Genomic DNA, 14,984 nt, shown 5'->3' with positions numbered 1-14,984 from the left:
ACCCCGGATTATAAGTGTTGGATGTAGGGAGGTATTCCCGAACAGGTACAAAACAAGCCCGAGCACGGCCAAAGAAAAGGTCAAACGCATTATGGACCAGTGATATGAGAAGTCAATGGTCCAGAGAGGTTGTACGATTCTCGGTGCAATAACACGAGGCGTTATTGGACCGAATACAAGGAAAATTACACAAGATGCCTCTGTTCAAGAAACTTGTCCGGCAAGAGAGAGCCGAACAGGAGGAGAGCTCCTTAGAAAGGATATGGTCCAAATTGTTTCCTTAGGACCAGTTACATGTGAAGTAACTGGTCCAGGCCGCCTGTTCGGCCATGAGATGGCCGAACAAAGGGAGAAGTCCTATTAGAGGGAACATTCTAGAAGTGTCCAGAATCACTGGTATTCCGTTACGGGATGAGATCCCAAGAATATAGGATCTAAGAAAGATACCCAACAAGTATGGGATGTTCGGCTTGTTATGGAAAGAGTCCTACAAGGATTAAGGAAATAAATTGATAAGGGAACGAGAATCCAAGAGATCCTAGTTTTCCTATACGAGGTAGGGAACCTAGGGCAATATGGATACTTGGGCAGCAAGCATCCATAAATCTATAAATATGAAGTAAACCTAGAGGAAAGAGGTACGCAATACACTGCATTCTTATTGCTTTCCTACTGATAATTAGGGTTTGATCGCTAGTACGAAATACTAACAAAGGTATCGGAGGGCTTTTGCCACGAGAAGCAAAGGTGCATTCACTCCTTGTCTGTTTTGCAGGACAAGGGTTACATTAACAGATTAGGGTTACGTTCAAGAGGCACGTGAAGCCGCTGCATTCCAGTGCTGTTCAGAGCACTACTTGAATTTGTCCACCTACAATTGGCGCCGTCTGTGGGAAACGAAAGAGTTCCCTTTGAAATACGACCATGGTGGAAGTAGATCCAGCAACGCCACACGACCCAAAGGATGTGTTGATTGGAAGAGGGGATAAGTCTCCACCCGGCGCTCCGAGAAAGCCCGAAGGAGGACACAAGAGGACCACGAGTAAGGGCCACCCCCCTACTATCCACGGCAACTCCAGAAATAGAGATGGAGAGACAACATCAAAGTCCACGAGAAGGACTAAATCCCATCGAGGGGATGAATCGATTGCACACTCCAGAAGTGTATACCGTAGCGAAGACGTTCTTGATAAGAAGAGACAAGAAATTGAGGAGTATGCTCGTTTGATCAAAAAACGAGAACATGAAATCAGAGAATTAGAGAGAATCAGAGAACATCCGGAGGACTCTGGACTATCTCGAAGAAATTCTAGAGGTAGTGAATACGCTTTGGTACAGTACCAAAAGGCTCCTTCACGAGGAAGGAGGAGCAGAAGCAGAAGTCTGACCCCGAGGCGACATAAAGCTTCTCCACGAAAAGGGAGGAGCAAGATCCGAACACCCGAGCGAAGGAGGGTATCTCCAAGAAAGAGGAGAAGCAGAGGTCGAAGCTCTACCCCCGAGTAGGAAGGGAGTAGGAAACATCATAGAGACAGGTACGAGAGACCTGATTCCGATTGGGAACGAATTAGATCCAAGAAAGGACCAGAGGATGAAGCCATGACTGCACGGGAAGCAGCACGGAAAGCACTCCAGAATATAGCATCCTCCCCATTTGCAAAAAAGTTACAGGAGGCTAGATTGCCGACCAAGGTAAAGCATGGAACGTTCATCCTCTATGAGACAGATGCTGATCCTGTGGCCCATATACAGCATTACCAGCAAGCAATGTTTATGCATGAAGGAGATGATGCAATCATGTGCAAGATGTTCCCGTCGAGTTTAGGGAAGGTTGCTTTGTCTTGGTTCCACAAATTGGGCTCACGCTCTATCCGAACATGGGTGCAGTTGGCCGAGGAATTCACTGCACGGTTCTTGACGAGCTGGAAAGCTCCCAAAACCTTTGAGAGTCTTTCTTTTATGAAGCAAGAAGAGGATGAGCCGATCAGGACTTATGCAAAGAAGTACTGGGAAACCTTCAACGAGATTGAAGGATGTAGTGAAGAATACGCAATAGCCACGTTCAAAACAGGCTTACCTGTTCGGGGGGAACTGCGTAAGTCTCTAAACATGAGTCCCGTGCAGACATTGGCAAAATTGATGGAGAGAATTGAGCAGCACGCCAGGAACGAGGATGACATCCTACGAGAGGATGGTAAGTTGGCCGCCGAGCAAGTAAAGGGACCTATAAAGAAAGCTGACAAGCCAGAGCCCAAAACTTATCGTGAAAGAAAAGATTATGGGCAGGCGAAGAAAGAGCAGTGCAAAGATAAACAAGCCCCGGATCCCAAGTCATTCTTTTCCATAAACACGGTTTGGAAAGAGCCTATTTACAGGATTCTTTATCGAATAAAGAATCAACCTTATTTCAAATGGCCCCCAACTCTTGGTGGGAATAAAGATGCAAAACGTGCTACGAATCAGCACTGCAGTTACCATAAGGATTGGAGTCACATGACTGAGGACTGTGAGATGTTTAAACGGCATCTTGATGATTTAGTCTCACGAGGTTATCTCAAAGAATTTATCCAAGAAGATTCCAAGGATAAAGACAAGGCAATGGAGTTGGATTACGAGCAGAATCCAAAAGGGATAATCCATATGATACATGGATTAGCCGAACCTTATACGAGAAATGAGGTGAGATTGCTTCAGAGACAAGTGAAACATGACCAACATGTAATGCAGTTGGGGAAGAAAAGAGGGCGCAACGAAGAGGCAAGCAACGAGGGCATAGTTTTTACGGATGAAGATCTGGGAGGAGTCTAGGTACCTCACAATGATGCTTTGGTCATAACCCTACGAGTTGGGGAATATGATATGGAAAGAATCTTGGTGGATTCAGGGAGTTGCACCGAAGTGCTATATTATGATGCATTCAAGAAACTGGGGCTCACACAAGAAGATTTGGTACAATCAGTAACTCCATTGGTCGGATTTGGAGCAGGAGCAGTTTGGCCGTTAGGCAAGATAACTCTGCCTGTTCGGGCTGGGACAGTGGTGCTACGAACCGACTTCTTAGTGGTGGATGTACCGTCTTCCTATAACGTGATTATAGGAAGAACATGGTTGCACAAGATGAGGGCAGTCTCTTCAACTCTCCATCAGATGGTAAAGTTCCCATGGTCTAATGGGATTGAGCACATCAAAGGTAACCAAAAGATAGCTCAACAATGTTTGGTATCCATCATAAAAAGAGTCCATAATGCCCACCATGTTAATACTGTGGAAATTCCGGATCTGCCGACCATTGAGGATATTGGAAAAGACCCAACCGAGAGGGTAGTTGAGGATTTGAAGAAAACACTGATCAACGAGATTGATCCAGATAGGTATTTTCTAATTGGGGAATCACTGCCAGAAGAGGAAGAGAATGAACTGATAAGTTTCTTGAAAACTTATGTCGATGTATTTGCTTGGACACCAGAGGAGATGCCTGGGGTAAGTGCAGATGTTATTTGCCATCACTTGAATATAGATCCACAGCATAAACCGGTCATTCAAAAGAAACGAAGGGCAGCCGTACAGCACGTTGACGCTGTAATCGAGGAAGTGGATCATTTGTTGGAAGCCAAGGCAATAAGGGAAGTTTATTATCCAGAATGGCTATCAAATACTGTTGTCGTCAAGAAAAAGAACGAAAAATGGCGTGTGTGTGTTGACTTCACAGATTTAAACAAGGCGTGCCCAAAGGATAGTTTTCCTCTTCCAAGGATTGACCAGTTGGTTGATGCAACAGCGGGATATGGGCGGATGAGTTTTCTCGATGCATATCGAGGATACCATCAAATTGCAATGTTCGGGCCAGATCAGGAGAAGACGTCTTTTATTACACCACGAGGGTTGTACTGTTATAATGTCATGCCTTTTGGGTTGAAGAATGCAGGGGCAACGTATCAGAGACTGGTAACCATCATGTTCAAAAAATTGCTCGGCAAAACTATGGAGGTTTACATAGATGACATGGTGGTAAAAAGTAAAGCTGGGCAAGGCCATATTGCAGATTTGAGAGAAGCTTTTGAGATTTTGAGGAAATACAAGTTAAAACTCAACGCCTCGAAGTGTGCGTTTGGAGTCGGTTCTGGAAAGTTTTTGGGCCATCTTGTAACTCTAAGGGGAATAGAGGCGAATCCCGACCAAATAAAGGCCTTACAAAATCTGGAAAGTCCTCGGACAACGAAAGAAGTCCAACGATTGACTGGGATGGCAGCAGCTCTTAATCGATTTATTAGCCGATCAAGTGACAAGTGCAGACCTTTCTTTCAGTTGTTAAAGAAAAGGGAAGGGTTCGAATGGGGAGCCGAATGTGAACAAGCCTTCCAGAATCTAAAGGGATATTTGGCCTCTCCTCCCCTTCTTTCGACTCCAGAAACATGTGAGTCTCTAGTTTTATACTTAGCTGTTTCTGAGCATGCTGTGAGTGCAGTACTTTTAAGAGATAAGGGATCCGAGCAAATCCCAATTTATTATGTGAGCAAAACTTTGTTAGATGCCGAAACAAGGTATTTGCCCCTCGAAAAATTGGTCCTAGCATTAAGGACAGCAACTAGAAAATTGCCACATTATTTCCAGAGCCATAAAGTTGTGGTTTATGTAGGGAGGTATTCTCGAGCAGACACATTTAGTTACCGAACACGTGATGTTTGGGAACACGTAGTAAATACGACTGGACTTATCGCCGGGCAGTATAAAGAACAGCGATATGGAACAATGACATGTGAAGTCCTTGGTCCATGTAATCTGTTCGGCTGAATAAAGGCCAATGACATGACAAGTCACTGGTGTAAACTATCTGTTCGGCAGATAGGAGACATTTTGATTACGTTTGGACCAAGTTACATGTGAAGTCCCTGGTTCAGGTAGTCTGTTCGGCCATGAGACAGTCGAACAAAGAAGGAGCTCCAATCAGAAGTAGGAGCAGAGGGAATACTCTAGAAGGTTCCAGAGTAGTCATGTCCCATAAAGGGATAAAGATCCCAAGAATATAGGATCTGATAAAAATACCCAACGAGTATGGGATGTTCGGCTCTTAATGGAAAAGAATCCTAAAAGGACTCTTTTCCATAAACTGATAAAGGAAACGAGACTCCTTGATATCCTGGGTTTCCTATACGAGTTAGGAATCCTATGGCAACAAGGATGCTTGGACAGCAAGCATCCATAAATCTATAAATATGAGGTAAACCTAGAGGTAAAAGGTACGCAATACATTGCATTCTTATTGCTTTCCTACTGATAATTAGGGTTTAACTGCTAGTACGGGATACTAACAAAGGCATCGGAGGGCCTTTGCCACGAGAGGCAAAGGTGCACTCACCCCCTATCTATTTTGCAGATTAGGGTTCAGACGTCGAGCTAGGGTTCCGGTGAAGAGGCACGAATAAGCCGTTGTAATCCAGCTGATCCGAAGCATCAATTGTTTTCATCCCCCTACAATTGGCGCCGTCTGTGGGAAACGAAAGAATTCCCTTTTGAAATACGACCATGGTGGAAGTAACCCCAGCAACACCGCATGAACCAAAAGATGTGTTAGATGAGGGGAGGGACAAATCTCCACCTGGGGGGCACAGGAGGAACACGAGTAAGGACCGCCCCCTTACCGTGCATCATAACTCCAAAAATAGAGGGGATGGAGAGACGGCTTCGAGATCCACGAGAAGGAGTAAATCCCATCATAGGGATGAATCGATCGCGCACTCCAGAAGTGTGCACCATAGTGACGACGTTCTTGATAGGAAGAAGCAAGAAGTCGAGGAGTATGCTCGTCTGATTAAAAAACGAGAGCATGAGATCAGAGAATTGGAAAGAATTAAGGAGCATCCGGAGGATTCTGGACTGTCTCGAAGAAATTCTAGAGGCAGTAGGTATGCTATGGTACAATACAGAAAAGCTCCTTCACGAGGAAGAAGGAGCAGAAGCAAGAGCAGAAGTCCTGTTATATGGCATCATGAGGCTTCTCTACGAAAAAGGGGAAGAAAAAGTAGAAGCCGAACACCAGAGAGGAGGACTTCTTCACGAAAAAGGAGGAGCAGAGACCGAAGTTTTACCCCCGAGGAAGAGGATACGAGAAAGCATCATCGAGACAGGTACGAGAGGCCTGATGCTAACTGGGTCAAGGCTTCGGCCCACAAGTCAAAGGAGCAAGAGGATGGGACAGTGACTGCACGAGAAGCAGCACGCAAGGCCCTAAGTAATATTGCAGCCTCCCCCTTTACAAAGAGGCTACAAGAAGCAAGGTTGCCGAGCAGAGTGAAGCACGGTGCATTCGTACTTTACGAGACAAATACGGATCCCGTAGCTCACATACAACATTATCAACAGGCCATGTTTATGCATGAGGGGGATGATTCCATCTTGTGCAAGATGTTTTCCTCCAGTCTTGGCAAGGTAGCTTTATCCTGGTTTCATAAGTTGGCCCCATGATCCATACGAGGATGGAGGCAGCTAGCAGAGGAATTTACTGCTCGGTTCTTAACGAGCAGAAAGGCCCCAAAGACTTTTGAGAGTCTTTCCACCATGAAGCAGGAGGAGAACGAGCAAATTAGAGATTATGCAAAGAAGTACTGGGAAACTTTCAACGAGATTGAAAGTTGCAGTGAGGAGTACGCAATTGCTACGTTCAAAACTGGTTTGCCTGTTCGGGGAGAGCTGCGCCGTTCATTGAATAAACATCCAGTAGCCACCTTGGCTAAATTGATGGAACGGATAGAGCAACACGCCAGAATGGAGGATGACATACTCCGTGAGGATGGCAGGGCGGTTGCCGAACAGCCGAAGGCACCTGCCAAAAAAGTGGATAAGCCAGAACCCAAGTCTTACAAAGACAGAAGGGAGTATGGGCAGGCTAAGAAAGAGCCATACAAGGACAAGCAAGCTCCTGACCCCAAGTCCTTCTTTTCTATCACTACGGTTTGGAAGGAGCCAATATACAGGATTCTTTATCGAATAAAGAATCAGCCATATTTTAAATGGCCCCCAAGTCTAGGCGGAGACAAAGATGCAAAACGTGCTATGAATCAGCACTGCAGTTATCACAAAGATTGGGGCCATATGACCGAGGATTGTGAGGTATACAAGAGGCACCTTGATGATTTGGTCTCTCGGGGCTATCTCAAGGAGTTTATCCAGGAGGACCCTAAAGAGAAAGGGAAGGCTATGGAGCTGGGTTACGAGCAGCACCCTAAAGGCGTGATCCATATGATACATGAGTTGGCTGCACCTTATACGAGGAGTGAGGTGAGGCTGTTGCAAAGACAGGTCAAACACGATCAGCACGTGATGCGATTAGGAAACAAGAGGGGGAGAGAGACTGATGTATGCAAAGAGAGCATGGCATTCAGTGATGATGATTTGGGGGAGGTCCAAATACCCCACAATGATGCATTGGTCGTAACCCTACGAGTTGGGGAATACGACATCGAAAGAATTCTAGTGGACTCGGGCAGTTGTACAGAGGTATTGTACTATGATGCATTCAAAAAGATGGGGCTGGCCCAATCAGACTTAGAACAGTCTACAACACCTCTTATTGGGTTCGGTGCAGGAGCAGCCTGGCCCCTTGGAAAGGTGACGTTACCTGTTCGGACCGGATCAGTAGTGTTGAGAACGGACTTTTTGGTAGTCGATGTCCCATCTTCCTATAACGCGATTATAGGGAGGACGTGGTTACACAAAATGAGAGCAGTCTCCTCGACTTATCACCAGATGGTAAAATTCCCAGGTTCAAATGGGATTGAAGTCCTTAAAGGCAATCAGAAAGTGGCTCAACAGTGTTTGATCTCCATCATCAAAAAAGCCCCAAAGGTCCACCATGTTCACACATTAGAAGTACCAGACCAACCAACCATCGAGGATGTTGGAAGAAGCCCGGCTGAAAAAGTGGTTGAGGGCCTGGAGAAGATTCAGATCAACGAGATTGATCCTGAAAGATATTTTTTGATTGGGGAATCATTACCAGCAAACGAAAAGGCTGAGTCGATAAGATTTCTGAAAGAATATATTGATGTTTTTGCATGGGTACCTGAGGAAATGCCTGGGGTGGATGCAGATGTGATCTGTCACCATTTAAACATTGATCCTCTGCATAAGCCGATCATTCAGAAGAAACGAAGGGCAGCCGTACAGCATGTAGATGCTGTGATCGAAGAGGTCGATCGTTTATTGGAGGCCAAGGCAATACATGAAGTCTATTACCCAGAGTGGTTATCCAACACTGTTGTGGTAAAGAAGAAGAATGGGAAGTGGCGTGTCTGTGTGGACTTCACAGACCTGAACAAAGCATGTCCTAAGGACAGTTTTCCTTTGCCTAGGATCGACCAATTGGTTGATGCAACCTCTGGTTACGAGCGAATGAGTTTTCTCGATGCATATCGAGGATATCATCAGATTGCTATGTTTGAACCTGATCAGGAGAAGACTTCGTTCATCACACCACGAGGGTTATACTGTTACAGTGTTATGCCCTTTGGACTGAGGAATGCTGGGGCTACATACCAAAGACTTGCAACCATTATGTTCAAGAAGCTCATCGGGAAGACTTTGGAAGTTTACATAGATGATATGGTGGTAAAGAGTCGAGAAAAGGGAGGGCATATTTCTGATCTGAAGGAAGTGTTCGAAATCCTGAGGAAGTATAAATTAAAACTCAACGCCTCGAAGTGTGCGTTTGGAGTTGGCTCAGGAAAATTCCTGGGCCATTTGGTAACTTTGAGAGGGATAGAAGCAAATCCCGATCAGATTGATGCCTTACAAAGACTACAGAGTCCCAAAACTACCAAGGAAGTCCAGAGGCTGAATGGGATGGCAGCAGCACTTAACAGATTCATCAGCAGGTCAAGCGACAAATGCAGACCCTTTTTTCAGTTATTGAAAAAAAGGGAGGGATTTGAATGGGGAGCAGAATGTGAACAAGCTTTCCAGGACCTGAAGAAGTACCTGGCCGAGCCCCCACTGTTGTCAACTCCACAGCCTGGTGAGTCTTTAATTCTGTACTTAGCTGTTTCCGAGCATGCAGTAAGTGCAGTCTTGTTGAGGGACTTGGGGATCGAACAAATCCCCATCTATTATGTTAGCAAGACATTGTTGGATGCAGAGACGAGATATCTGCCTTTAGAAAAACTTGTCCTGGCACTTAGGACAGCAACCAGGAAATTGCCACACTACTTCCAAAGCCATAAGGTTGTGGTTTATACTGAGTATCCATTAAAATCACTGCTTCGAAAGGCAGATTTCTCGGGACGGATCTCGACATGGTCCGTAGAGTTAAGTCAATATGATCTCGAGTATCAGCCATGCACAGCAATTAAAGGCCAAGTGTTGGCTGATTTTGTGGCAGAGTTTTCCCCCACTGTTGCTCCCTTGCCTCCTACGAGAAAGGAACAGGCAGCTAAAACATCATCCTTGAAGGATCAACCCGTAGCCGAACAGGATCCCAAAGAATGGAAGTTATTCGTTGATGGATCAGCATGTAATACTGGTTCCGGAATTGGAGTTGTCCTCTTTCCTCCTCAAGGAGTTCTAATTGAACTCTCTGTTCGGCTTGGATTCAGTGCATCGAATAATGTGGCTGAATATGAAGCACTCTTGGCTGGGTTAAGAAGTGCGAAGACCCTTAAAGCAGAACGGGTCAGGGTGTATTGTGATTCCCAGCTTGTTGTGAATCAACTGTCCGTCGAGTACGAGACTCGGAATGAAAAGATGGTAGCCTACGTGCAGGCAGCAAAAGACTTGCTTGATACCTTCGAGAGGGTATATATTGAGCAAATAAGTTCTGGACAGAATGCTCATGCAGATTCTTTAGCATGGTTAGCTGCAGCAGTACCAACAGAGTTCAAAAGAAGGGTGGCAGTAGAATACCTAAATGAGCCGAGCATTGGGAGGAATGTAGACCTGGTCTTGGACGTGAACCAAGGACCAAGTTGGATGGACCCAATAATGGAGTTCTTACGAGACGAGATACTCCCTTCTGATAAAAAGGAGGCCCACAAAATAAGAGTCAAATCTGCTAGGTTTTGGCTGTCCCCAGAGGGTAAGTTGTATAAAAAATCTTTTACAGGTCCCTATTTGCTATGCGTACATCCTGAGATGGTACAGAAGTTCCTTCATGAGATCCACGAGGGAACATGTGGGAGCCATGCTGGAGGGAGATCCATTGCCCACCGAGCAATTACTCAAGGCTACTGGTGGCCACACATGCAAGAAGATGCAAAAGTGTATGTAAAGATTTGTGAGAAGTGTCAAAAATTCTCACCAATGATTCTAACACCCGCCGAAGATCTGGTACCTTTAACAAGTCCCTGGCCTTTTGCTCAATGGGGGATGGATATCGTGGGTCCATTGCACAAAGCAACTGGGAATCAAAAATTCCTGCTTGTAGCAACTGATTATTTTACAAAGTGGATTGAGGCAGAACCATTGGCCAAAATCACTGAACCTATGATAGAAAGGTTCGTGTGGAAAAGCATCATCACTCGTTTTGGGGTCCCTTATTCATTGATTACAGACAATGGATCCCAATTCCAGAAGAAATTCAAGGCTTTTTGTGCCCAATACGGAATAAGAAATTTTTATTCCACCCCAGCCTACCCTCAGAGTAATGGGCAAGCAGAGGCGTCTAATAAAACTATCCTTGATGGAATCAAGAAAAGACTTGACAAAGCTAAAGGAAAATGGCCAGACGAGTTGTCATTGGTCTTGTGGGCTCATCGAACAATGCCTAGGAGGTCTACGGGAGAGACCCCCTATTCATTGGCTTATGGAACAGAGGTTGTCATACCTCTGGAGGTAGGCCTGCCGACCAACAGGACAGTTTTGGTTGAAAGTGGAGGCAATGATAGGGCTCTTGAAATCGAGCTTGACCTCGCCGAGGAGAGGAGGGAAAAAGCCTTGGTTCATCTTGCTTCCTACCAAGAACAGCTGATGAAAAGCTACAACAAGCATGTTCATCCTCGAGAATTTGGTGTTGGGGACCTCGTGCTACGAAAAGTGCTCGGCAACACCAAGGTGGCCAACGAAGGCAAGCTGGGGGCCAACTGGGAGGGCCCATATAGAGTAACTGAGATTGTAGGCATAGGAGCCTATCGATTGGCAGATTTGGATAGTGATCCAATTCCAAGGCCTTGGAATATTCATAATCTACGAAAGTTCTTTGTTTAGAAGTATTAAAATCTGTTTTAAATTTGCATTACGTGATTGTGTGGGAATTACGAATATAATTCCCTTGTTCTAGTTTTGACTATTTTAGTTGCAAGGGGTACGAATAAACGCCCTCTTGAGTTTTGCAGATTATGAATACAATCGCTTCTTAGTATAACTGTTGTGGTATTTGTTTTTAATACGAACTGCGAATTTAATTTCCCTCATTCGTATTGGGGAGCAGGGTATACCTTTTGAGTATGTGAAACTTAAAAGTTTTATACATTTTTAAGTACGTGATACTTAACGAATACAAGTACGAAACACTTGTATAGAATTTCAAGTATGTGAAACTTAAACACAAACACTTGTGTGATGTTCTAAGTACGTGATACTTAGGCGTTTTTATGTGAGTACGTGATACTTAACAAGTATGAAACACTTGTATGGATTTTTAAAGTACGAGAAAACTTAAACGTTATCCAACACACAAGTAGTTCTAAGTACGTGATACTTAAAGGTTTTTGTATGAGTACGTGAAACATAACGAATACAAGTATGAATACACTTGTATGTACTAAAAAGACAGTACGAGATACTGGGAAACAAATGTTTTTAAAGTACGTGAAACTTAAACTTCAGAACAGGAAATCATGTGTAAGTACGAAATACTTATGCAAAACGAATGATGGTTAACAGTACGAAATACTTAATTGCATCCGAACAGATGCAGCAAACAGGGAAGCCGAGCAAAACATTAAAGTTATGCCACGAAGGGCCGAATACCTGTGTTAACAAAGTATTTAACTGTACTGGTGCCTCACAGGGCCAAAATATGCTTATGGTCACGCAGGACCAGCAATCAAAACAGTTCATGTACTTACCAAATCAATCCACATTCTGGACCTCTGAAGTATCAGTGTTGATCTCAGTGTCAGCACCACCCTCGACTACATTCTCTTCCAAGTTAATGGGCTCAATAGGTACATCCCGAGCAGGAGCTTCAGTGGGGTCCACATCCGTGGGGTTATCTTCCTCAGCATTGGCAAATTCTTCAATTTGCCGTTCAAAGTCTTCCTCTGGATGTCCTTCTGGCTCTGGAATGTCTTCGATGTTCTGAATACGGGTGCTAGGCAGCTCGTTGTCAACCCAAAAGGGTGAATCCTCAGCAACTCCTAGTTTTGTCAGACAGGTTTCCCAGCAGGCAATCCAAACCTGGTCCTGTATAGCTGGCATCTGTTCCACATAACTAGCAGTTGTGGCGTTATAGCCCTTCTGGTAGCCGTCTTCATATGATGCTTTCTTGGTGCTGTCAATCTCAGATAAGGCCTGGTTTAGGCTCTCTTCGGCAATTTGCAGCTTGCCCTTAGCACCATTAAAATCCGCCTTGGCTTTGTCTCTTTCTCTTTCAAGACGAGCAACTGTCCGAAGAAGTCGAGTGTTGTCATTTAGCAATCTGATTTGTTCGGCCTCAGCTTCTTGGTACTTTTGCCCCAGGGTTACCATTTTTTGAATGAACTAGCAACAACACCGAGTGGTAAGTGACAAGTGTAGCAGTATTTGATATGTGGTATACGAAATATACATTAAGACTTATATGAAAAGATTGAGTCACATTACCTTAATTCCACTGACGAGACCAGTGGATACTAGCCGGTCAGGTGTAGATCCAGATTCCTTCTGCATATCCACAGGGAGCAGCAACCCTTGAGCTAGGGCAAGTGCTGTTTCTGATGAACCAGCACTGTCCCCAACGTGAACAGGACGGTCACCCCTAGGGAATGAATGAGTCCATGTTTGGGGCAGCACTTGAGCAGTTGGTGACACAGGGAGTTGAGTTTCGGTATCTGCTTGTGTGGCAGAACCATCTTGATTATCCACTCTTGGGCGTTTGTCCCGATGAAGGTCAATGGCCTCTGTAGCGGTATCAACATCCCGAGGAGAAGATGATGACCGTGCAGATCCCCCCCTATTACGACGAGATCGTGGAGGAGGGGCGCCAGTTGATGCTACCCTATTGGTAGCACCACGTCCCCGAGAGGAGACAGTGAGTAAAGAACTGAGGTTAATAGGTTGGTGCGTCATCGTACCTGAGGTTGGGGGTGATCGAGAATAACCGGATGAGGACGACTGACTGGTAATTTGGTGAGGAACGGGTTGTTGTTCGGCAATGAGTTGCCTGCGACCTGATCTCCTAAGTACCACACGCGTTTGAGGAATACCGTCAGGGATAACAATATCGTCTGACTGACCGGCAAGAGTTACACCAGCTTGAAGCCTTGAACTGTGTGGTTGGGGAGCAGTGGATGTAGACGCGGCACTAGTGCTGGGGTAGGCAAGTCTTCTGTCAATGACCCCTCTGTATGAAGGGTCGTATCCAAGCAGTATATCAGCGTCTCGACCCCGACCAGCTGTTCGGGTACCAGGTTCGCCTTTATATTTAAGGATTTTGTTGATGTCCTCTGTTCGGACGTAACTAGGCTCTCGTCTTGGACGTTTGTTGACGTTTTCAGCTGCACAATCAGAGTTATTAAATCAAACATTAGACACAATGAAAAGCTACGAGAAAGCAGCAAATAAACAAATAGCAAAGATGAAAAATAAGGAGCATACGTGGGTATCCCCATATATGGGGGCAGTGGAGACCCACCACCTGTCCGTCCTCTCCTAGTGGCTCAAAGGCTCCAGTGACGTAAAGGAAATCGATTTCATGATCCCGAGCAGAGTCTGGCAGGTTTAGCACGAGACGCTTGTCTGCCCTTCTAACTTTGAAGTAATAGGTGTTGTATTCAGGGTTTAGTACAATGCTGTACCACCACTGAATATCCCAAATTCCTAACTGGGTCCCCAGAATCCTATTCAAAGCTATTACACCCATTATCAACCTAAAAACATTTGTTGATATTTGCATGGGGGTAAGACGATACCAGTTTAGGATTTGGCGGAGTAATGGGTGAAGGGGAAATCGAACTCCGCCTTCGACGATAGCAACAATGGGGATACACATTCGATCCCAGGAACCTCCGTCTCTATCTGCGCCCAGGGGGGCGAGTTCGAGACCAACGTTCTCTGGAACGTTATATTCCTTCCTAAATGCCGCCATGGCAGTAGGGGTTTCACATAATTTCCTAAATTTACTGGGTCTCAAGGGATTCTCACCATCGTCAGCCATGGGTATACTCAGGAAAGAAGAAAGACTGAAAAAGGGTGCAACTGAAACCCTAGAAAATGACTCACGAAATCGAGAATAGAGATCTCAGATAAAGAACCTAAGCAGAAGAAATGGAGTTAGAACGAGAGTCTTACAACGATACCGTGACGATTTCTTGGAATGCAATCGAATTTGCAGGTGGCAGCGATGGCGGAAAGCTTAGGACTGAAAGTTCGAATGTTTTGGATAAAAAACCAAAAAGAGCCCTTTCAGCGGTTTAAAGGTGAGAGACGGAGACGAAACGTCTCCTCTCACGCCGTTACAGGTAAAAGTAACGGAAAGCAGAAACCATTCTGATGCCGTTTCATAGAACGTCAGTTCGAAGTTAATGCTAGGCATATGAAACGTGCCACGTGGAGTCATTACCTCGAGATGGTATAATGACAGAGGCGCCAAAAGGCATCAATAAGATATTGAGATTATGACTGCACGGGATCAAAAGAGTTTGGTCTAGATAGAATTCTGTTTCTAAGCATCATATATTGCCCCCGAACAGTGGTAAATACATGAAGCTGGGGAGCAATTGTAAGGAGGTATTCCCGAGCAGACACATTTAGTTACCGAACACGTGATGTTTGGGAACACGCAGTAAATACGACTG

The 14,984-nt window shown here is 45.1% G+C and overlaps 1 protein-coding gene across 1 annotated transcript in view; it reads left to right on the top strand.

Moving 5' to 3' along the window:
• Window positions 1–14,984, top strand: part of LOC131301879 (uncharacterized) — a 61,900-nt gene that overhangs the window by 23,260 nt on the left and 23,656 nt on the right. The window lies entirely within an intron of this gene.

The sequence above is a fragment of the Rhododendron vialii genome, chromosome 9a (genome assembly GCF_030253575.1).
Source record: "Rhododendron vialii isolate Sample 1 chromosome 9a, ASM3025357v1".
Taxonomy (NCBI): domain Eukaryota; kingdom Viridiplantae; phylum Streptophyta; class Magnoliopsida; order Ericales; family Ericaceae; genus Rhododendron; species Rhododendron vialii.
The sequence above is the reverse complement of the archived record's forward strand: the minus strand, read 5'-3'. Positions and strand labels throughout refer to the sequence as shown.